Raw genomic sequence first — 22,835 nt, forward strand, 5'->3', positions numbered from 1 at the left:
CTATAAAACTTAAAATGTGTTCAAAGTACTACTAAAAATAACTTTTGAAAAGCACTCACATGAAAAAACTTTAACCCAAGATAGTGTTTTCATGATGCTAGAGTCAAAAACATTTTGAAAATAGAGCGCTAACACAAACTAAGTGAAGAAAAATCATCGTTCCACCACATTTCACTTGAGCCCATGGAAGACTATCATGTACAAATTATTTTTACTAGTCTGAGCTAAAGGGAGGCACAACTCATGGCTTAACATTACAGAATAAATCACATTACAGATTTAGTTTGCTTTTGTTTAAGAAAAGCAAAACAGGGGCGCCTGGGTGGCTTTGTCGGTTGTATCGGACTCTTGATTTTGGTTCAGGTCATGATCTCAGGGTCTTGAGATCGAGCTCTGTGTGGGGCTCCGGGCTCAGTGCAGAGTCTGCTTGAGATTCACCCTCCCTCTTGCCCTCCCATGCCCCTTGCACACTCACGTGGGCTCTCTCTCTCAAATAAATAAATAAATCTTTAAAAAAGAAAAGCAAAACACACATTTCAACAACCACACCAAATCAAACTATAGCAGTGAGAGATTATTTTCAGGGTCCTGGACAGTCTACCCAGCCCTGCAAATGATCACTTATCATCTCCAAAGAACAACAATAATAAGTAACTGTCTGGATAAGCAAAATGGAATATAACAGGTAAAAAGCTCAACTTCAGTGACCATTTTCTAGCTTAAGTCTTAACTCTTGGGAAGCTGTTTTTCTTCTGGTTTCTGGAAAGTATGACTGTGCATCTATTCAGGGAAGCAGAAAGGAAAGTGGTATTTCTGCAGCACTGAGCATAAAGGAAGAATCAGAGGGTTATTGAATAAATGAAAGCAGTATGTATAGATGCAGATCCTAAGAAGAACTGAGCACCAGGAGGCAAGAGTGCTAGAATAACTACTAACAACTGGGGACTCTGGGGTACCATCATGATCTACCTCTCCAGTTTGTGCCTGAAATTCTTCCCTTTATACAAACGAGAGGACTGAACTAGAGTATTTCTAATATCCCTTACAACTCTATACTTTTTTCTTTTAAGATTTTATTTATTTTTTGACAGAGAGAGACAGTGAGAGAGGGAACACAAGCAGGGGGAGTGGGAGAGGGAGGAGCAGGCTTCCCGCTGAGCAGGGAGCCCGATGTGGGGCTCGATCCCAGGACCCTGCAGACGCTTAACAACTGAGCCACCCGGGCACCCCCACTTTTTTTCTAACTCAGAGATGAGGAGTAGGGGTGGAGAGTGCAGATGTTTTCAAATGCCAGAGACAGAAATTCCATTTTTACAAACCTTTAATGCACAAGTCAAGGGTCAACTCCTGTACTAGGCCCTAGTGATTCGGAGATGAATGTTGAAACCCAGTCCCTATGTACAAGTAACTAGTAGGAGAGAGACATAACCAATTAAAATAAGAGAATGACAGGTGTTTTGACAGGGAATATGTACAGTACAATGGAAACTAAGACATCTATTTCTTAAAGAACATGTATGTATTATAATTTTTTAAAAATCACATTCTGAAAAGTCCCAGGTCTCCTGAATCTGACCAGGTATGAGGCCTGTCTTAGTTATCCTCAATGGTCTTCAGTATTCTCATTGGTAAAATGGGATCTTACCTGTGAAGATTAGGTTGAAATTAATTATTTTACTCACATTGTGTTTGCCAAAGAGCAAGCATTCAACATTTCTTAGTTTACTGCCACTGCCCCCCTCACTTGCTACCTCCACCCCATTTTTTTCTTTCCTTTTTTAAAAAGATTTTATTTATTTATTTGAGAGAGAGCATGAGTTGGGGGGAGGAACAGAGTGGTAGGGAGGGGGAAAGAATCCCAAGTAGACTCCACGCTGGGCTGGGAGCCCAAATGGGGCTCCTTCTCAGGACCCTGAGATCATGACCTGAGCCGAAATCAAGAGTTGGACACTTAACCGACTGAACCATCCAGGCTCCCTCCCCATTTTTTAAACACTCATCAATTATTTTCTACTGTTGGATAAGAAAGAGACTTGGAATATTTTCTTTGGTTCTCCATTTTGGTCTCTATATAATTGAAGAAGGACTTTTCTTTTACCTTTAAGGTCTTCCTGCAGATCATTTGTTTTGTGCTGGGTTCAAGTTATCAGTGGAAACCCCAATTACTTAAGGAGTAAAACTGAATTTCCAGAAATGTGGGCTTATCTGTCTCTATAAGAGGTATCATATTTTTTGTCCAGAAGAAAAGCCACAGGTAAAAAAAAAAAAAAAAAGAAGTATACAGATGAGAAGTCAAAATGACAACCTATTTCTGGCACTGACAATCCTGGAATGGATGGGAGCCTTCTAGAGTGTGTGTGTGTGTGTGTGTGTGTCTCCACTAGGAGCCTTCTAGTGTGTGTGTGTGTGTGTGTGTGTGTGTGTGTCTCCACTAGGAGCCTTCGTGTGTGTGTGTGTGTGTGTGTGTGTGTGTGTGTGTGTCTCCACTAGGAGCCTTCTAGTGTGTGTGTGTCTGTGTGTGCACGCCTTCTAGTGTGTGTGTGTATATCTCCACACTTCTAACTAGAGCTCTGCAGGCATGGGACTGTCTCAAAAAAGACTGAAGGTGAAGGGACTATAAGAAATGGCTGTTTGAAGGCACTCAAGAATCTTTCCATTCAGGACAGTTTATTTTTTTCATTTAGTTCTTGATATAATCCTTCAAGGTAGATAACAACATACTCATTTCACACATGAGGAAGGTGAGGTTCAGAGAAGTTTCCAGCCTGGGTCTAACCCCAAAGCCAATACCTATAAGGAGTATAGACACAAGCCTGAAGAAATTGATCTAGTCCATACAGGATAGTTAGTAAATGAAAGCTCTACAGAAGCACAGCATTGCATCTAACTACCAAAAATGACCTTCCTGGCAAGATGGTAGTTGAGTCCCCATCAGAAGATAATATTGGATTATTAGATGACTACCTGTCAGGAAAATTGGAGGGGGTGTTTGGGTGGGGACTCATGCATCTGAAGCGGTACTCAAACCTGTCAGATCGTCAAAATCACATGTAGAATGGTTAAAATGCAAGTTCCTGGGCTCCAGCTAAAACCAACTTAGTCACAATTTTAAAAGAAATAAGTGTCCCAGGCGGCTCTTTTGACTGGCTAGATTTGACAGCCACTAGACTGGATGATTCTTCAAGTTAAGCCTTTACACCTGTACCTGATCAGTAAAATGAGATGGTTAAGTGAGGGAGGGACTAGAAGCATAGCAGCAGAAAGAAACAAGCCTGGCTACTTTGCCAAGGGTCAGCTTTACAGTCTTTTGACTGTGGGGTAGAAAAGCAATTGGTGGTCTGGCACTTATAAGTACATACTCTGAAATCAGCCACCTGATTTTCAAATTCTGGCTCTGCCAGTTGCTGGCATGTCACTCTGAACAAGTTTCTAAACCTTGGTTCATCTATAAAATGATGATAATTTTCCGTATGGCTATTTTTAGTACTAAATGACAGAATGTACAACAAGGCATCTGTACAGGGGTGGCTACTGGAATATTAGGGAGAACACAAAGAAACTTCTATGATGCCACCTTAGAGTACTGGGATATATTTAAAAACCCAGAGGTTCACTAGTGCTCAACAGATGAAAAGATGACAGGTGAAATGCAGGACAAAATTTGCACAGGCTTCTTAACTGAACAAATGTCAATGCAGAGACTTATTTTCTCATTAAAATTCATCTATGCCTCACTGATTCATATTTGCAGCGTACTATTCATCCTGTTTGTTTTATAAATAAACGTTGCTAAAAATAACTGATTAACCAGGAAGCCTGCAAGAAACAGAAAAAGGACAGAAAAACTACAAAATTTGTAGTGAAATTCAAGCAGAAATCATACATAGAGAAAATGAGACCATAATTTATCATTCAACAACAAAAGTTAGAAGTGGCAACTAACCTCTTCTCTAAGTTTTTTTTTTTTAATAAGATTTGGTTCTCAATATACAGAAAATAAGGAAAACATCTTTTTTTCATTTGTTTTTAACAAGCAAACACACCAAGAAGTATTAGAACATTTATAAATAATGCATCCCATTATTGACTCTTTCTTTGAAGATAACCAATGACAAGTGCTATCAGTTGTACATAGAAGGAGCCCACTCCATTGTACAGTTCACTAGCCCTGCTTATTTTCTTCCCTCAGCTTGACTTAATATTAGTAAATTTATCAGGTATTTAATATGTGCTTGCCACTATTCTAAGCATGCTAAATGCATTCCCTCACAACTCTATTTTATAAATTAAGCAATTAAATCTAGGAGAGATTAAGTAACTGGCTCAATATTACAGGGCAGTAAGCAACAGAGCCAAGGCTCCAATCCACTCAAATCCAGGCTGTGCTCTTAAGGAGTCTCACTCTACTGCCTCCCTGACTTCCTCCTACTCCCTCTACCTTAAATCCTTTTCACAAACACTCCCTCAACCTAATCCTACCACATTCAGAGAGGGGCTTCTTTGACCACCACCCTGCCCCATAGGCAACCTAATTAATCCTCACTTGCCTTTAGTCACTTACTCTTATTCGAATGACAGTTAAACTCAAGAAGTAGCTTATCTACCCTCTAGTATTGCCACGGGCCACCTCCACCAGCCCTATCCCATTCACCTGCCCTTTTCTTGGGAGAGAAATCTAGGCCCCTTTTCTACTGTTTCTGGCTTATCCCCAGACATACCCTTTCCTAGAGATACAAGATAGAAGGCTCTAAGGGTCCAACAACATCTGGGAAAAAAGCAGCTCCAGAACCAAATGATAAAATTAACCATGGTGTTTATTATATGGTAGAAACTGGGCTAAATGCTTTGTAGCCATGATCTCAATCTTCACAACCCTACAGGGTCAGCATTATCTCCATCTCACAGAAGAGAAAACTGAGGCTCACAAAGGTTATGTAACAGCTCAAAGTCACAAAGCTAGGCAGAAATCTGGATGTGAACCCAGGTCTGTGACTTTGAAAAGTCTATGCCAGTAATGTTCCAAAGCTTCTACACTGATCAGTTGCTTTGTGTCCCATAAACAATGGGGACTTGGCTAGCAAAAACAGAGGCACAGACAGAATCAAAAATCAAAAGGTGGGTAGATCTTTGAATAGGCAAGGATAACTGGTGTTGTGAAATAATATAGAAAAACAGGAGGAATTCCTGAAGGAAGGTTTTTACATTTATCATATGGTTTCAACATATGTATGGATAATAACATTTCAAAGTTAAATGCATTCAACACTTAACAGAGGATTAACTCACAAAACTAGCCATTTCTAAATTTCCACTCTACTGTTCTTATTTTCTAAATTTTTTGTATTGGGGGGGAAGGGGCAGAGGGAGAGAGAGAATCTCAATCAGGCTCCACACCCAGCACAGAGCCCAACACGGGGCTCAATCCCATGACCCCAAGATCACGACCTGAGCCCAAATCAAGAGTCAGACACTTAACGGACTGAGCCACCCAGGCGCCCCTACCGCTCTTATTTTCTAATGAGTTTACATTATTTGAAACTATCTCAGCTCCCTATCTAAACTATAAACACTGTTTAGTGGTAATTAACATGCTTTACTTATTTTAAGTGAATATTTAATCATATAACTAACACATAAATCCATTCTTCCCGAACACACATAAACAGACTATTACAGAAAAAGCAAAAGTCTCCAATCCTGCCTTCTTACGCTCTTCAGACCACTATATACATTTGGCATGTATTCTTTCAGATGTTTAAAAATACATTCATAGATATATGTACCCATAGAAAAATGTTTTATGTTATTTCTTCCCTTAAACACAGAAGTATGCATACTGTTCTGCAATTTGCTTTCTTTGACCAATATGTGCTTCTGAGATAGGTCCCTTTTAATAGGTATGTTCTTGTCTTTCCCCCACCCAACCATATACACATCCCTCCTACAAAGTAAGTGCATAGTGACTATGTTAAAAGAATCAAGTAGTCACTTCCATATACATTCTATAAAATAACTTCTGATTTTGAGATTTCTTTTCCATCCCCCAGTTTAATCAAAATTTCTGTTCTGGCCCTTTAACTGCATCTCTTCCATGCTTGGTCTACTTTAGCACAATGATTTTTTGATCCCCAGTTTCTATGAAAGACTCTACTAATAGTGAAACATAAGAATCTATAGAACTTATCAGTTCTGAGTAAAAACCAAAGAGCCAATACATCCAAAAGTTCAAGATGTTGTGATTTCAAGCACAGAATCTGCTTAAGGGTACCATAAAGAATAGACAGGACATGTAATAACGAATACTTGATGGGGGCAGCAAACAATTAGAGGAGTTGTAACACAAAATTTCTACGTATCACAAAATAGAAGTCCAGGAATTTATAGTTCTAAATCAATTATTGTCATTATTTGTCAGAACCTATCAAAAACTGAGGTTCCTATATCAAATTGAACTTTACTATAGAATTGAGCAGCTTGACATACATTTGCCCTAAGATTAAAATCTTTCCCAAATAAAGGAAAACCTGTCACGTGAGAGAAAGGAAAAAAAATAACTGTTCAAATGAAGATTTTCATCCCGTCTTCAGTAAGTATCAAGTCCTTCAGTCTGTGGTCCATTTTAGCCATCCCAAATGAGACTATTACGTTTGTAGCCCTCTGGAAAACATGACTGTAGATTCTCCTTGTCAGTCAACAGCAAGCAGCTAATGCTCCTTATATTTAACTTAAAGTCCTTACAAAGCTGAAACCTTTCTCCCTTCTATATTCTCAGAAAAGAAATAACTGATCAGCACCTGCTGCAAATTTTAACATCCTTTAAGATTATTGTTCAATGCAGTCTTCCATACAAAAAATTCTCAAGAACCCTCAATACAGCCTGGGATACAATTAGGGTATACAAAGAAATTATGACTTCTTCATCTTTTTCTTCTTGAGGTTGACTAATTCCAGTTACTTTAACCTTTTTTTCCTCATCAGATTATATTTTTTCTTGCTGTTAACAGCAAACCAAACTAACCAAGGTTCTTGAGAAGTTAAAAAAAAAAAAGGCAATAGGATCGTTTTACTCAACAATCAGATAAGCATGACAACCGACAATTTTCACCTAGCCTCTTCTAGCTCCTGGCCATCCCAATCTTCCTTCACAGCTCTGCTCACTGGTTTGCCACCCAGACCAGATAAGAAGCCCAGTTTATCAGACGTTGAGAAACATGGCTTTTGGAATCACCTTATTCACTTGAAATTATTACATATTAAGGCCAAATCTAGCTGGGCGAAGGGTAAAGAGGTGAACTGGACAGAAAGTACAAATGCCTATTGCTACTTCTGACTATGGTAAACAGTTCAGAGTTAAGTAATATGCACTTAAAAATGGAGCAGGAGAACAGTTTAGCAGTGTGTTAGGTAAAAGGCAGAAAGCTAGACCTAGGAAGGATACAGAAAGGGAGAAAAATAAATATAATGGTCAAAAGAGCAGGCTTCAAGAAACTACAAAAATTAGAGTTACCCCCTTCCTTGATTATTGGGCATATGTGACTAACTGGTGTTACCCCAAATCACTAGGTAGTTAGCAAGCAGAATAGCATCCCAAATCAAAAACTAATGATGTAATATATGGTGATTAACATAACAACAAAAAAGAAAAGAATAGCATCCCAAGCAGCTTATTACCCATTCGTTTACTAGGCATGATAATGTAGGGGGAGGCTTGACCTTTGCAACCAAAACCTACCTTAGAACATTAGGCAAAAGTACATGTACCTCTTCATATTGTTATCTTTTTATTGATCATAAATGTCAAAATCCTTCCACAAAACTGACCAATTCTAGGTATAGTTGCAACTCTCCTTCCCCACCCCAATATTTTCGCTCCAAATAATTAGCATTAACTCAGTATATTGTTACTACTTCATTTCTACCGTCATCAATAAATTGCAAATTCTATGGGAGCAGAGATGTGTCTTATTCATATTCCCATCACCTAGCAGAGGGCCTAGCACATCATAGGCATTCAGTAAATGCTTTTTTTTGCACTTAAATCATCCTTCTGATGGTTTCATACTACATGATTTTCATTTAAAACTAACGAAGAACCGCATACCTATTAGAATGACTAAAAAGCAAACAAAGAAAACCCCTGACAATTCCAAATGTTGATAAGGACACAGAACAACTAGAACTCTCATAAATTACTGGTGGGAATGCAAGATGGTACAGCCAACTTTGGAAAAACAATTTGGGAGTTACTTAAAAAGTTAAATATACCCTAAACCATACAACCTAGAAATCCTAACTCCTAAGTATTTACCCAAGATAAATAAAAGCATATGTCCATACAAAAACCTGTTACCAAATGTTTATAACAACTTTACTCATAATTTCCCCAAACCGGAAACTACCCAAATGCCCATCAACTGGTAAATGGATAAACAAATTGTGGTACATCCACATAATGGAATATTATTCAGCAATAAAAAAGAAATGAAGTTTTGATATGTGCTATAACATGAATAGCTTTGAAAACACTATGAGAAGCCAGTCACGAAGGATCACATGTTGTATAATTCCAATTACCTGAAACACCCACAATAGGTAAATTAGCCAAAGAGACAGAAAGTAGATTGGTTATTGCCTAGGGCTGGGGTAGTCAAGAGGGAAACTGAAATTAACTGCTGGTGCATTATGGGGTTTCTTTTTTGGGTGACAAAAATGTTTTAGAATAGATAGTGACTACTGACACACAGTTCTGTAAATATACTAAAAACCACAGCATTTAAATAAAATTTTAAAAGGTGAAGGAACTTTATGGTATGTTAATTGTAACTTAACAAAGGTATTCATTTTTTTTAAGTTTTTCTAATGTTTTAACAGGAACTATGATACTACCTGCAAATTGTCTATTTTAGGTCTAGGACATAAGGTCTAAAAACTTTCTTCAGCTATGACTGAAGGAAGGTAAAGTCTTGACTATAGCTGTTCCATTCAAAAGCCACAACAGGACTCAGGTAATAAAACCTAAACCAGATAGTAATAAACCTCAAAAGGCAAACCTACCAAATAACTAATTCCATCCAGAGTCACAATGTGTCATTTACATTTCTAAGATGCCTTTAACACTCCTGCAGAGACCTACCAGCAGTTATTAATCATATTACCCACAAACAGCATGTTCTCATGTCTCCCATTGTTTCTAAGGAGTTTTTTTTTTTTTTATTCCAGAGATTCCAGTCTTAGAGTGATGTGCTGTGTCCTTCTGAGACCCAGCTCATTCCATTTGTAACCAGGGCACATTTTTAAAAAGGATATGCTCCAGCTTCTATCTAGAACTATTACTAGACCATAAAAGATACCTATATACATAAACACCAAAATCAGCCCTGCTCCTGTTCATTTCAATTGTTGTTTAACTTGAATGGATAAATGAGGAGTTACACAGCAGAATTCGCAGATTCACCGGAATCTGACAGGGGCCGCGACGTGAACGCTTCTGCTGTGGCCCCCTGTTATCCTCTATGATCCTTGTATTTAAAAACTGAGCAGCAAAACACAACTGCTTTTACGCAAATAGTCCTGGGGCACCGGGTGGCTCAGTTGGTTAAGTGTCTGACTCTTAATTTTGGCTCATGATCTCAGGGTTGTGAAATCAAGCCCTGCTTTGGGCTCCACGCTGGGCAGAGAGCCTGCTTAAGATTCTCACTCTCTTTCCCTCTCCCTCTCCCCCTCCCTTACCCTCTCCTCTTAAAAAAAAAAAAAAAAGTCCTGTGACAATGAAAGCCATAAAGCAAAACTGTGCCAATTTGATCTAGCAGCTAAGGATCTTTTTTTTTTTTCTTTTCAGCTTTTTATTTAAGTTCTTGTTAGTTGGGCAACCGTCTCAGGTCCCCTCCCTCTTTGGAAGCACTGTACTCTATCATTCAATAAACTTCACCATTGCTCAAAAAAAAAAAAAAATCTAGTTAGTTAACATACAGTGCAATTAGTTTCAGGAGTAGAATTCAGTGGTTCATCACTTACATACAATACCTACCGCTCATCATAACAAGTGCCCTCCTTAATACCCATTATCCATCTAGTCCATCCCCCTCCCATCAACTCTCAGTTTGTTCTCTATTGTTAAAAAGTCTCTCATGGTTTGGGGCACCTGGGTTGCTTAGTTGGTTAAGCATCTGACTCTTGACCTCAGCTCAGGTCTTTATCTCAGGGTCATGAGTTCAAGCCCCACACTGGACTCCACATTGAGCATGAAGCCTACTTAAAAAAAAATCTCCTATGGTTTGTTTCCCTCTCTTTTATTTTCCTCCCATATGTTCATCTATTTTGTGTCTTAAATTCCACATAGGAGTGAAATCCTATGGTATTTGTCTTTCTCTGACTGACTTCACTTAGAATATACTCTAGCTCCATCCATGTTGGTGCAAATGGCAAGATTTCATTCTTTTTTAAAGATTTTATTTATTTATTTATTTGACAGAGACAGAGCACAAGCAGGGGGAGCGGCAGGTAGAGGGAGAGGGAGAAGCAGACTCCCCAAGGAGCAGGGAGCCCGATGCGGGGCTCCATCCCAGGACCCCGGGATCACGACCTGAGCCGAAGGCAGTCACTTAACCAACTGAGCCTCCCAGGCACCCCAAGATTTCATTCTTTTTGAAGGCTGAGTAATATACCATTGTAATATTTTACACACACACACACACACACACACACACACACACCCCACATCTTCTTTATCTATTCATCAGTCAATAGACATTTGGGCTCTTTCCACAGTTTGGCTATTATTGATAATGCTGCTATAAACATTGGAGTGCATGTACTCCCTTCAAATCTGTACTTTTGTATCCTTTGGGTAAATACCTAGTAGTGCAATTGCTAGATTATAGGGTAGTTCTACTTTTAACTTTTTGAGGAACCTCTATACTGTTTTCCACTGGCTGCACCAGTTTGCATTCCCACCAACAGTGAGAGAGGGTTCCCCTTTCTCCACATCCTCACCAACACCTGCTGTTTCTTGTGTTGTTGATTTTAGCTATTCTGACAGGTATGAGGTATTATGCCATCGTGGTTTTGATTTGTGTTTCCCTGATGATGAGTGATGTTGAGCATCTTTTCATGTGTCTGTTATAGCAGCTCTAAGGTTTCTTCCCCCTTTCAGAAACCAAGGTGATGCCATGCCCAGTGTATACACAGATTAAGAGCTATGGACTATAATTCTTCACTGTCACTCCCTGGCCACCAGTGAAGAGGTCACCAATGTATATGAATGTTTATTTTTAAGCAGGGAACCTGGTAAGTACCAAAAAATTTCACTCCAAGTTGATGGACTGGGACCAGAAGAAGAGAAGCACATTAGTTTTTCTCAGTTTTCGAACCCTTCTCTTCCAATGGAAGGAGAAAGGAAAATAAACCAAAAGCCCAAATCTCAAGTTTATTATACAATTCTGGTTCCAGATGAGGCCAGTAATAAAAACAGATTAAGTAACAAAACAAATATAATTGGATAGTTTGGTCAGAAGCGCAAACCGTCTTAACCATTTTTAAAGCTTCATTATTTCTGAATTTGAGCAGGGCTTACTCCCTAGCCCCCTTTATGCCCAACCCATCTCTGATATAAGATAATGCAGGTTTATAAAAACATCAATCTGCCTCTATCAGTCTGCCTCTGGGGAGAGAGAAATGGATGTGGATACTGTTTTTCATAACAAGCCTTATAGAATTTATTGTCATAGTTACCATATAATGATTAATACATGTCAGAACCTGTGCTGAGTACTTAGATTACATTATTCAATCTTTACATCTTTAATCTTTACAACTGTGCTATAAGGTAGATATTACAATCTCTATTTTACAGATGAGGAAACTAAATATTAAATTTAGTTCTTAATATAGATCGTACTCTTGAAGAAGGCTATCTTCACACAAATTATTTGGTATGTAGAAAAGAACATTTATAAACCTTAAGCTAATCTTCAATTTAAATATTACCATATTTAAGATGAACATATTAAAGGGGCACCTGGGTGGCTCAGTTGGTTAAGCATCCAGCTCTTGGTTTCAGCTCAGGTCCCGATCTCATGGGTCATGAGCCCCTATTGGGCTCCGAGCTCAGCGGGGGGTCTGCTTTAGGATTCTCTCCCTCCGTCCCTCCCCGACTTGCACACAGGCACACACTCACACAACGCGCGCACTCTCTCTCTCTAGGATAAATAAATGGATCTTGAGGGAAAAAAAGAAGTGTATCAACCATTCCAATAAAAAAAGATAAACATATTAAAGCATCTAAAATGCAAATCATCTACATTTATTAAAATATTTGGTATGTGGAAGATTAAAAAAAATGTACTTTAAAGCCTGTATTTAGTAATGCTACTTTAAGGTACTTCAGAGATCATAACGTAAAATGCAATAACTTAGATTATGAGAAATTCAGTTACAATTTTCAAAATGTCCACAACACCGAATACTTTTTGGAAGAACAGCCTTCTTGGAGTGCCTGGCTGGCTCAGTTGGTGGAGTATGTGACTCTTGTCTTAGGGTTGTGAGTTCAAGCCCCATGTTGGGTGGAGATTACTTAAAAAAAAAAAAAAACAGCTTTAAAGATTTATTCATTCAAGAGGGAGAGAGAAAATGCACGCACGCATGGGTGGGGGGAAGGGCAGAGGGTGAGGGAGAAGCAGATTTCCCCACTGAGTAGGGAGCCCAAAGCAGTGCTTGATCCCAGGACCCAGAGATCACGACCTGAGCCAAAGGCAGGTGCTTAACGAACTGAGCCACTCAGGCATCCCGAAGAACAGCTTTCTTTATTATTTTCAAATGTTAGTGCTAACAAAATTTTGCCATGGGTGCTGAGGGCTGTTTTACTATTTCTTCATTTATTCCACTTAGATTTGTTGGGAATTTTAAGATGCCGGGCATTAAAGATTAAAAAGTTAAGTGAGGTATAGTCTCTGTCCACAGAAGCCAGCTGTCTAGTTTACAGATAATTACTATATAATGAGGTAAATGCAATGACAGAGCTTTGTGCTTGGACTTATGGGAGCACAAATGACGGAGGGATCAAAAAGACTTCCAGAAAAGGAAGGCCAGAGGCACAGTGACTTGCACAGACATCTGGGCCCAACTTCCTCAAGAAATTTGGAAGGACCCAAGAAGAGATTCTCCGAAGGATACATAGGCTAGATACAGGTTACAAATAGATAAGCTTTTTTGTGAATACATTAACATTAAGGATGTAGTTTAGCAAATCCTTTCTACAGGACAGTATCAGGTTAACTTATATGTAAATAGGCACAATTTCAGAATAATATTCTACCACAAAAGAATCCAACTTTATTTGAAAGACTTTTGTATGTGTGTGAGGCCTTAAATCTTTTTCCTGGTATTCAACTTTGGGGATCTAGAGGGGAATATTACCATTATCTATTGAGCTAGATCTGCAAACATTCACTCTCCAGCATACTAAGGCTATAAATAATCTCATTTCTTCCTATTACCTTTTATTTATAGAGTCCTTTACATCTCATTAAGCATTTTCACACACACCCTTGCTCATATGAATCTCATTAAGGTGTTCTTTTGAGCCTTGTTTAGCATGCCCTATCTCACTCTGACATATCCCAGAAACTTCCTCCTATTAAACCAACAACAGGGCTATCAAAAACTCTTGGAATTAAATAATAGCAGAACTGATCAATACTAGTTATGTGCCTGGTACTGTTCTAAGCACTTTACATGTTTTATCTCATTTCCTCCCTACAATAGTCTATGGAAGTAAATACTATTATCATTCCATTTTACAAATGAGAAAACTGAGGCACAAAGATATCACACAGAAAGTATGTGAGACAGGAGTCAAACCCAGGCAATTCAGAGCCATAAAACCATTGTGATCTTCTGCCTCTAGGTTGAGAATCATTTCTAGTTAATAATTCTCATTTGTGTTATTGTCTAACCTTTATTTTTCCATTCAACCTGGTGTGTGTGGGGGGGGATGGGGTATGAAAGAGAAATGTACCTTCTTATATATTGCTTCTTATTCATTAAGTTGAATTCGGACCTATTAAAGAACTGAAAAAAAAACTTAATGTTTTACTTAAATTTGTGCATCAAACTCTATTTTGGGGAAATAATTTAGTGAAAAACATGAAGTAATAATTTGCTTCTGAAAAGTAATTAAAGGGGTGCCTGGGTGGCTCAGTTAAGTGTTGGACTTTTGGTTTCAGCTCAGGTCATGATCTCAGGGTCATGGGATGGAGCCCCGCGGTGGGTTCATGCTCAGCACAGAGTCTGCTTAAGATTCTCTCTCCCTCTCCCTCTGCTTCTCCCCCATGCAGTCTCTAAAATAAATAAACCTTAAAAAAAAAAAAGAAAGAAAAAAGTAATTAAAGTAGGATCTCCTTTTAAGGTATAGCTATTTGGAGGTTCTTAAACTGATTCAATTTACAAAATTAATTTTATTCCCAGAATGTTGTGGAAACATTTACGGCCTAAAAAGTGAGATACCAATGTAAAAAGAAATTTTTTAAAGATTTTATTTATTTATTTGACAGACAGTGAGTGAGCGAGCACAAGCAGGGGGAGCAGCAGAGGGAGAGGGAGAAGCAGGCTCCCCACTGAGCAGGGAGCCTGACACAGTACTCCATCCCAGGACCCTGAGATCATGACCTGAGCTGCAGGCAGACGCTTAACTGAACAAGACACCCAGATGGCCCCCAATGTAAAAAAATTTTTATATAGAAACATAACTACATGTTTATGTATAAATACACACACATTACTCTTTCCATGGACACTATTATCACTGGAACATTTTATGCTTTCTGGAGGCAGAGGAAAAAACAAGCAAGCTGACTGGCGGTGTTACGATTACCCTCATTCAATGAAACTATAGGGTACACACAACATTCTAAAGATTTATTTATTTATTTGAGAGAGAGAGAGCACACGTGTGTGCCCATGGGGGGTAGGGGCAGAGGGAGAGAGAAAACCTCAAGCAGATCCCTGCTGAGCCTGATGCAGGGCTCGATCTCGTGACCCTGAGATCATGACCTGATTCAAAACCAAGAGTCCGATGCTTAACCAAATGAGCCACCCAGGCGCCCCCCTTTTTTAAAGATTTATTTATTATTTTAGAGGGGTGGTATATACAATATTCCAAAAGCAAAGACTAAAAAGAGGAATTTCAAGGAAAGGAAATTTGAGGAAGGAAAAAGGAGAGAAAATCTATGAAAATATAAAAAGGAAAAAGCAGACAGAACTCACTATTTGTACAACTGTATATACAAGATAATCAGTCTCTTCACTGGGTGACCCATGGTAGCCAGAATTATAATGCTCTGTGGCTCTGCAGTTAGGTAAAAGATAGTAAATCGCAGCACAGCATAGGCACTCAAATTTCAGTAGAACTGAATCTCCCTGTCAATCAGTTTCCTCATATGTGAATAACAATAACAATAAAAATGTGGATTACAATATCTACCTCACATGGATGTTATGACAATAGTATTTGTAAAGCACTTACTACACTATGTAGTATAAAGCAAGCACCAAATAAGTGTTAAATAAAATAAGCAAATGAATACCAGTCTTCTCTATCACCATGCAGGAAGGTAAGGCGGTTATATACCACGGTACAGAAGTCCAGAATGAACCTCAATTCTGTTTTCATGAAATAATGATGAACCAACATAAAAGTCAGACATGATTTACAGGCTGAAAACTATGGAACTGTGAAAGAGACAAGTGGCAAATAAATTATATTCAACTACACACATTCAGTGGAACTGAATATACAGAAGGCATAAGAAAAATCTGCAGTGATTATTTTGAAATAATGGAAGATAGGAAAGTTGTGAAGACCAAAGAAAGGAAGGAAAATATTATACACACATACACACTTTAAGGAGTGATATCTAAATTCCTGAACAATCTGTAGCCACTTAGAAAAACCGTAGGTATGAACAAAGCTTCAGTGGACATACAGTGCTTTTTAAAATACTTTTCACGGGGCGCCTGGGTGGCCCAGATGGTTAAGCGTCTGCCTTCAGCTCAGGTCATGATCCCAGGGTCCTGGGATCAAGCCCCACATCGGGCTCCTGGCTCAGCAAGGAGCCTGCTTCTCCCTCTCCCTCTGTCTCTCCCCCTCCTCATGCTCTCTCTCTCTCGCTCTGTATCTCAAATGAATAAATAAAATCTTTTAAAAAAATGCTTTTGCTTGAAAAATGTTATGATTTTGTTGACAACTCATCCATCCTATATAAAAACAATTTCATTTAAAATGTAAACATAAGGGCTCCTGGGTGGCTCAGTCCGTAAGCTCAAAGATAGTAAACTAGGAATACCTTTAGTGATAAACAATGAGAACACACTTAAAACATTTTTCTCAACTGTAAAGCAAGCACTACATAAAATTAATAGAAACAGTGGTGGTACCTTATACATATTTACCCACTTCCGGGCAATATTTGTTGTTCCAAAAATTCAGTAGCTTTAAGAAAATGTGATGAAACATTCTGCCTATTAGAAGCAAAGGCTTAGTCTACTAGATAGTCTATCAAGTATACAATTGTATACTCCTTGTAAATTACATAGTGTATCTCTACATATGTTTTATTAATAATGGCATGCTAATGGAAGACCACAGATCTATGCATAAAAGTGTAAAATGAAACAGAAACCACAGATTATAAAATTATACTAGGACTTCCAGTACAGATAAACGGTGCCAAATCATGACATGGAACATAAGATTAAATTGTTTTAATAACAGCTCATTCAGACCATTTGTTCTAAAATATCTTCACTATCCAATATTGTAGCTACTACCTACATGTGGCTATTGAGTAATTGAAATATTGCTAGAACAAATGAGATGTATTGTAGGTATCAAATACACCCTAATTTCAAAGACTTAGTATGAAAAAAATAAAAATATCTAATTAATAATTTTTATATTTATCACATGTTGAAATGATATTCTGGATATAGCAGGTTAAACACAATATATTATTAAAATTAATTTTACCTATTTCTTTTTACTTTTTAAATGTGCTACTAGAAAATTTAAAATTATTGTTATGTGCCTTGCAGTCTATTTCTATTGGGCTACAGACAGGTTTAACAGAAACTGAGGTTGAATTTTTTTTTAATAAAGATTTTTATTTATTTATTTGACAGAAAGAGACACAGCGAGAGAGGGAACACAAGCAGGGGGAGTGGGAGAGGGAGAAGCAGGCTTCCCGTGGAGCAGGGAGCCCGATGTGGGGCTCGATCCCAGGAACCTGGGATCATGACCCAAGCTGAAGGCAGACACTTAACGACTGAGCCATCCAGGCGCCCCTGAGCTTGAATTGTTATATTCCAAAGTTAAGACCACTAACTATCCCACCAACTAGACCAGTTTACAAATTTAACCAATAATCCCTGCCCGAACTTCATTTATTAATTTCTGCCCTAAAAGCACCCAATTACTAACCTCAGCCCCCAAAACTTTATTCAAGTACTTTAATTCTCCCCTCCCCTTCTTCTAAGACACTCGAGCCAATGTCAAGGTGGTGCTTGTTCAGCAAGTTTAGGAAAGCCAGCTTTGTATGATCAACAGGTTTCCCTGGTGGTCTGGCTTTGTCAAAGTTAATGAATAAGCCTTGTAAAATGCAGTAAGTTGTGTTGAGGATGAATAATGAACAAGAACAGTTAGAAAAAAGTAATTACAGTTGACCCTCGAACAGCACAGGTTTGAACTGCCTGGGTCCACTTATATGTGAATTTTTTTTCAATAAATGCAGTACAGTACTGTAAATGTATTTTCTCTTCCTTATGTTTTTTTTTTTAAGATTTATTTATTTATTTGAGAAAGAAAGAGAGAGAGAAAATGAGTCAGGGGCCAGGGGGGAGAGAGAGAGAATCTTCAAGCAGACTCTGCTGAGTGTGGAACCCAGGGTGGGGCTTGATCCCACATGACCTGAGCTGAAATCAAGATCAGACTTCTAACCAACTGAGCCACCCAGGTACTCCCCCTTATGATTTTCTTAATAATTTTCTTTTCCCTAGCTTACTTTATTCTAAGAATATAGTACATAAAACATGTAACATGGAAAACAGGTGTTAATCAATTGTTGGTATTATCAGTAAGGCTTCTGGTCAACAGTAGGCTATTAGTTAAGTTCTCAGGGAATCAAAAGTTATATGTGGGTTTTTGAATGTGCAGGGGATCGGTGTCCCTAAGCCTTGTATTGTTCAAAGGTCAAATGTATGTATAAATTGTCCTAAGTGATTTAAATTACCTAAATTAAAATCCACATTTGTAGCAATCTACCTTATCTTGGAAGAGTGAAAGAACAAATCATGTGGGCCCTAAGGTTCCTGCTGTGCCAGAACAGAAGATCGTAACATTTAAGTTAGAAACAGGCATATCAGTTTCACTGAGGTTTCTGAGTCTTATAATAGGCTAGACCATGATCTAAATTTTTAGACATTATAGAACTCTTGTTTTCATGATTTGGTACCCAACTCCTAGCTGGGTCTGCAGAACAGAAGTGGGTAGGGTCTTAGGGGAGACACAAAACAAATGTGGCCATCTCTACAACTTTTCTTTTAGTCTCAGGACTCAGTGGAACACCATTTTAAAGCCCAACAGCCAGGATATACCCCCTAGTGTAGAGCTGAGTATAATGTGGCAAGTTAGCTGAAGTCCACCAAGTCTCCCAGTAGAGTGAATTACACCCTGCCATTTTGATTCCAATCAATGGGCACATTTAAACTCTAGAATTATAGCTACTTAAATAGGTTATATTTATGAAAAGCTAAACTTATCCCCAAATCACTAAACAGAAAACCATATATATGACTCAATTTTCAACTTTTCACCATTGAACACATACTAATCTCAAGCAACACATATTTCACTTACCCCAAAATAGTCATCCCACCCAAACTTGTTTGAACCATTTACTTTCAACTTTCTTAATGTTCTCTACATCAGTAAATTCAAAGATTTTTTTTTTTTAATAAAGACATCAGGGGCACCCAGTGGCTCAGTCAGTTGAGTGTCTGACTCTTGATTTCGGCTTAGGTCATGATCTCAGGGTTGTGAGATGGAGCCCCATGTAGGGCTCCAAGCTCAGAGCTGAGTCTGCTTGGGATTCTCTCTCCCCCCTCCCGGCCCCTGCCCCCAATTGTGTTCTCTAAATAAATAAAATAAAATCTTTAAAAAATTTAAAAATAAAGACATCAGATACATTGCAAATCCTATGGCAAACTAACTATAGAACATCAGAATAAAAATCTTTCCCAACTCGGAGCCATCCACTGATGACAAAAACCCACTGTGGTGGCATCTAAATAGTAACATATTTACTTGATTTATCAGTATGATGATCCACAATCAATTTTGCAACTTTGGCTGCTTTACTTTGACTTTTAGCATGCTTAAGTCTCTCTACCACCAATGAATGCTCAAATCAAGTTCATATTAACAGAACAAGAGTAAGAGCGACCAATGACAAACAGTATTCCAAAAATCAGAGAAATTTTGACTTTTACATCATTAATATTACTTCACCATTACAGGGTCTACTCAAGATGTCCCCTACTCAGTCTCTACGAGGATGCATATGTATGTGTGTATATACATAAATATGAGAGATGTGGGTATGTTTTAATGTAAAAAAAAAATTACAAGCACAGACACTGTTCTGTTCTCCAGCCTACCTGCTAGGGTTCGACCCACAGTGAGTCAACATAAATTGTTAAACAGGTAAGACAAGCCTTTTATGAATTCTACAGAGGAAGAGCAGCTGTTATAAGGAACACTATAGCATAAAAAGATGCTCTCTTTCATTCCCGGGGCCTGACCTTATATTGGTTCTACTTCCGCACTTTGAATTGCATGCCTGCTGCTCATTCTCATTTGAATAGCCCCTCAGTGCCTAACACTCCGCATATTATGGGGACAGAGAGTCAAGAAGTGGAAATATCCTTATCCACAGTTTAAGAATGAGAATAAGCCACTGCAGCCTTGACTTTTCGAACTTCAAATTATAAAATTCAGAAAGCAGCAATTTGAGGCTCTGAAGTACCAAAAAAAGAAAGGGGGGAGGGGAAACCATCTTCTTTCCTTCTTCCTCAAACCTTTTAATGGATAGGGACCTCTACGAAGAATGGTGTGGGCAACAGGGTGTCATGAAGTTTTAGCTGGGGCAAAACCATGTAAGGAAAGAGAAAGATTAAAAAAAAAAAAAAGCCTAAAAGCAGACATGTTTTAAGCATAACAGCTCAGAATGATCTTGTTCTCCTTCATATCTTCTACTCCTATCAGTCAGCACTTGTGACATATTTTCCTTTGAAAGGTTTCTCACAGTTTTACCTTCCTAGACTTGTGCTAATCCAAGATAACTATCATGCCTTCTCACCAGCTTCCCTAACCCCAGACTGTACTGTGGCAGGGACACACTTTTCTCCAATCCACCTGCCTGCTCTTTCTAAACATGTTTTTATTGTCCCACTGCCCTGATCTTAGTCCTTCAGGGCTCCCGTTGTCTGCAGCAGAATCCACATCCCTAAACCGATACTGAACACTGTCACTGTAATGATAAGCATCATCAGTATTAGTCTAATTCTGGACTCCATTTTGCATCCCTACTCTTACTTTACTTTTATCTCATCTTTCTCACCTACTTCTAATCTATGTTTCTTGCAGTGCAGTATGTACAAACACATCTTAAATGCTTTCTTAAACCAAGTAGAATCTAGTAAATAAAAATGTATTGGTTTTTTTTAATCCTAAAAAAATTCAATCCATCCTTATCTCCCAGTAAGATCTAAAAGCCCTCCACTCTAGTCAGGAAGTTCTGCTTAATAATCCCACTTATTGCTCATTTTTCTTTCCTTATTTTTGATTCCCATTCTCTGTAGCTAAATCCTATCTATCTTACAAAGTGGAGCTACAAGGACCTTCTCTATCACTTTTTTTTTTTTTTAATCATTCTAGGACAAATTCTTGCCCCTCCTTGGCTGTTCATGACAACTAACACATCACAACATCTGGTACTTGATTTCATATAATGCTCTGTTGCATATATGTTAGTTCCTAAGGACAGGATTCAGATAATTCATGTCATCCACAATACCTGACACCAGTCCAAGAACATAGTATGTAACTTGTAAATACTGAAATCAAACTCTAGTTAACAGCATTGCCACATATAATGCATGTGAATCTCTCTGGATTTAAAATAAAGAGAAAATATGTAAAAGAATATATAAGAATTTTGCATAGCATGATGGTTTATATAGCTATCTCTATGGAACATAAATCTATAGAACATTTCTTTTCTACATAGGCTGTCTTTTACAATAACTGAGTACTGTAAGAAGTCATCAGACTAGATCATTAAATATACACAATGCAAATTATGCTGAACACATGGTCTTTGATGGTTTAGAACAAACATGAAGTGTCTTAGAGGCATCATAAATATTATGATCATGCCACAGGAGATTAAAAGATTGGGTTTTGTTTTTTGTTTTTAAAGATTTTATTTATTTGACAGAGAGAGAGACAGCGAGAGAGGGAACACAAGCAGGGGGAGTGGGAGAGGGAGAAGCAGGCTTCCCACTGAGCAGGGAGCCTGATGTGGGGCTCGATCCCAGGACCCTGGGACCATGACCTGAGCCGAAGGCAGATGCTTAATGACTGAGGCACCCTAGAAGAAACTTCTTAATATAAATCCCTGATGTCAGCGTTCTTGCCTATGGCTTGCTTGCATAAATCTAGAATATCAAATAAGCAATTGCTTAACTTCCTGGACAGTATAAAATGGCTGCCTTTTTGAATATTTAATTACTGTAACAAAAGCTGAAGCATCCTTTTACTTAGCTTTGTCCTCTTTGTTGAAATCTTCATGTCTTTCAATGTCCTCTGACGTCTCAGCATTCAATACATTCTCTATTATTTATGTCCCTCTAACAGAATGTGTCACTCCAACTCTCTTGTCTGCTTCAACCCTCCATTATGTCCCTCAGTGTGAAGCCATATATTCACTATCAAAAGATTTTTCTTCCTTTCCTCCTCACTCAGGCCTTACATTTTTGATATTAAGCTATAATTTTCCTTAAGTCTCTGTGTTTCACATTTAATAGAATCTAGGCCTAAATTAGAATATCAAATATCCCATTGTATTTTAAAATGAGAATCATGTGTTATACTTGCATGATTCACCAACTTTATTTCTGCTCAATAACTTTAAAATAGCTACAATGGAATAACATTTCATGTGCTAGATCACACCAGTTGATAGGTCAAAATAGGATCCTCTATACTGGCAAGTAAGTAGAAAGTACGCAGTAAGCTCTAAAATGTTAACGAAAAAATTTTGTTACCTTCAGATGAGCTCATATCTTGGGAATGTTGAGGAATTCAAGGTCAAAATATGATAAAATCAATCTCCCCACCCAATCTCAAATCTTCTAAAATGCTAAATTCATAAGTCCTTTGAAAGTGGGAGTTTAAAATTTTCCATTCATCAAAGCTTTACTGTGCAATAGCCTGAAGCATTAACACAATTCATCTGTTTTTATTCTACTTAAAATCAATACAAAGTTTAATCTGACAAACATTGCAAAATAATGTTTCATCAGCATTCTAAAATGGTTCAAAGTATTTAGATTGTGTTTTTGCAGCTTAAGGACCAACTATTTTTAACCAGATTCGACTATTTTGATGCTGTCATTACACAGACTTAAATAATAAAGTCTTTTTCTTTCTCTAATTTTTGCCCTTTGAATAAGCCTGACGGCAATGAAGAGCCTGGTAAAGCTTTAACTACCAATTAAAAAAC

At 38.1% G+C, this 22,835-nt stretch overlaps 1 protein-coding gene across 14 annotated transcripts in view; it reads right to left on the minus strand.

Annotated features, from left to right (window-relative positions):
* The window catches only part of CPEB3 (cytoplasmic polyadenylation element binding protein 3), a 186,615-nt gene that overhangs the window by 116,225 nt on the left and 47,555 nt on the right, over nucleotides 1-22,835 (minus strand). The window lies entirely within an intron of this gene.

This window comes from Zalophus californianus, chromosome 15, assembly GCF_009762305.2.
Source record: "Zalophus californianus isolate mZalCal1 chromosome 15, mZalCal1.pri.v2, whole genome shotgun sequence".
Classification (NCBI taxonomy): Eukaryota; Metazoa; Chordata; class Mammalia; order Carnivora; family Otariidae; genus Zalophus; species Zalophus californianus.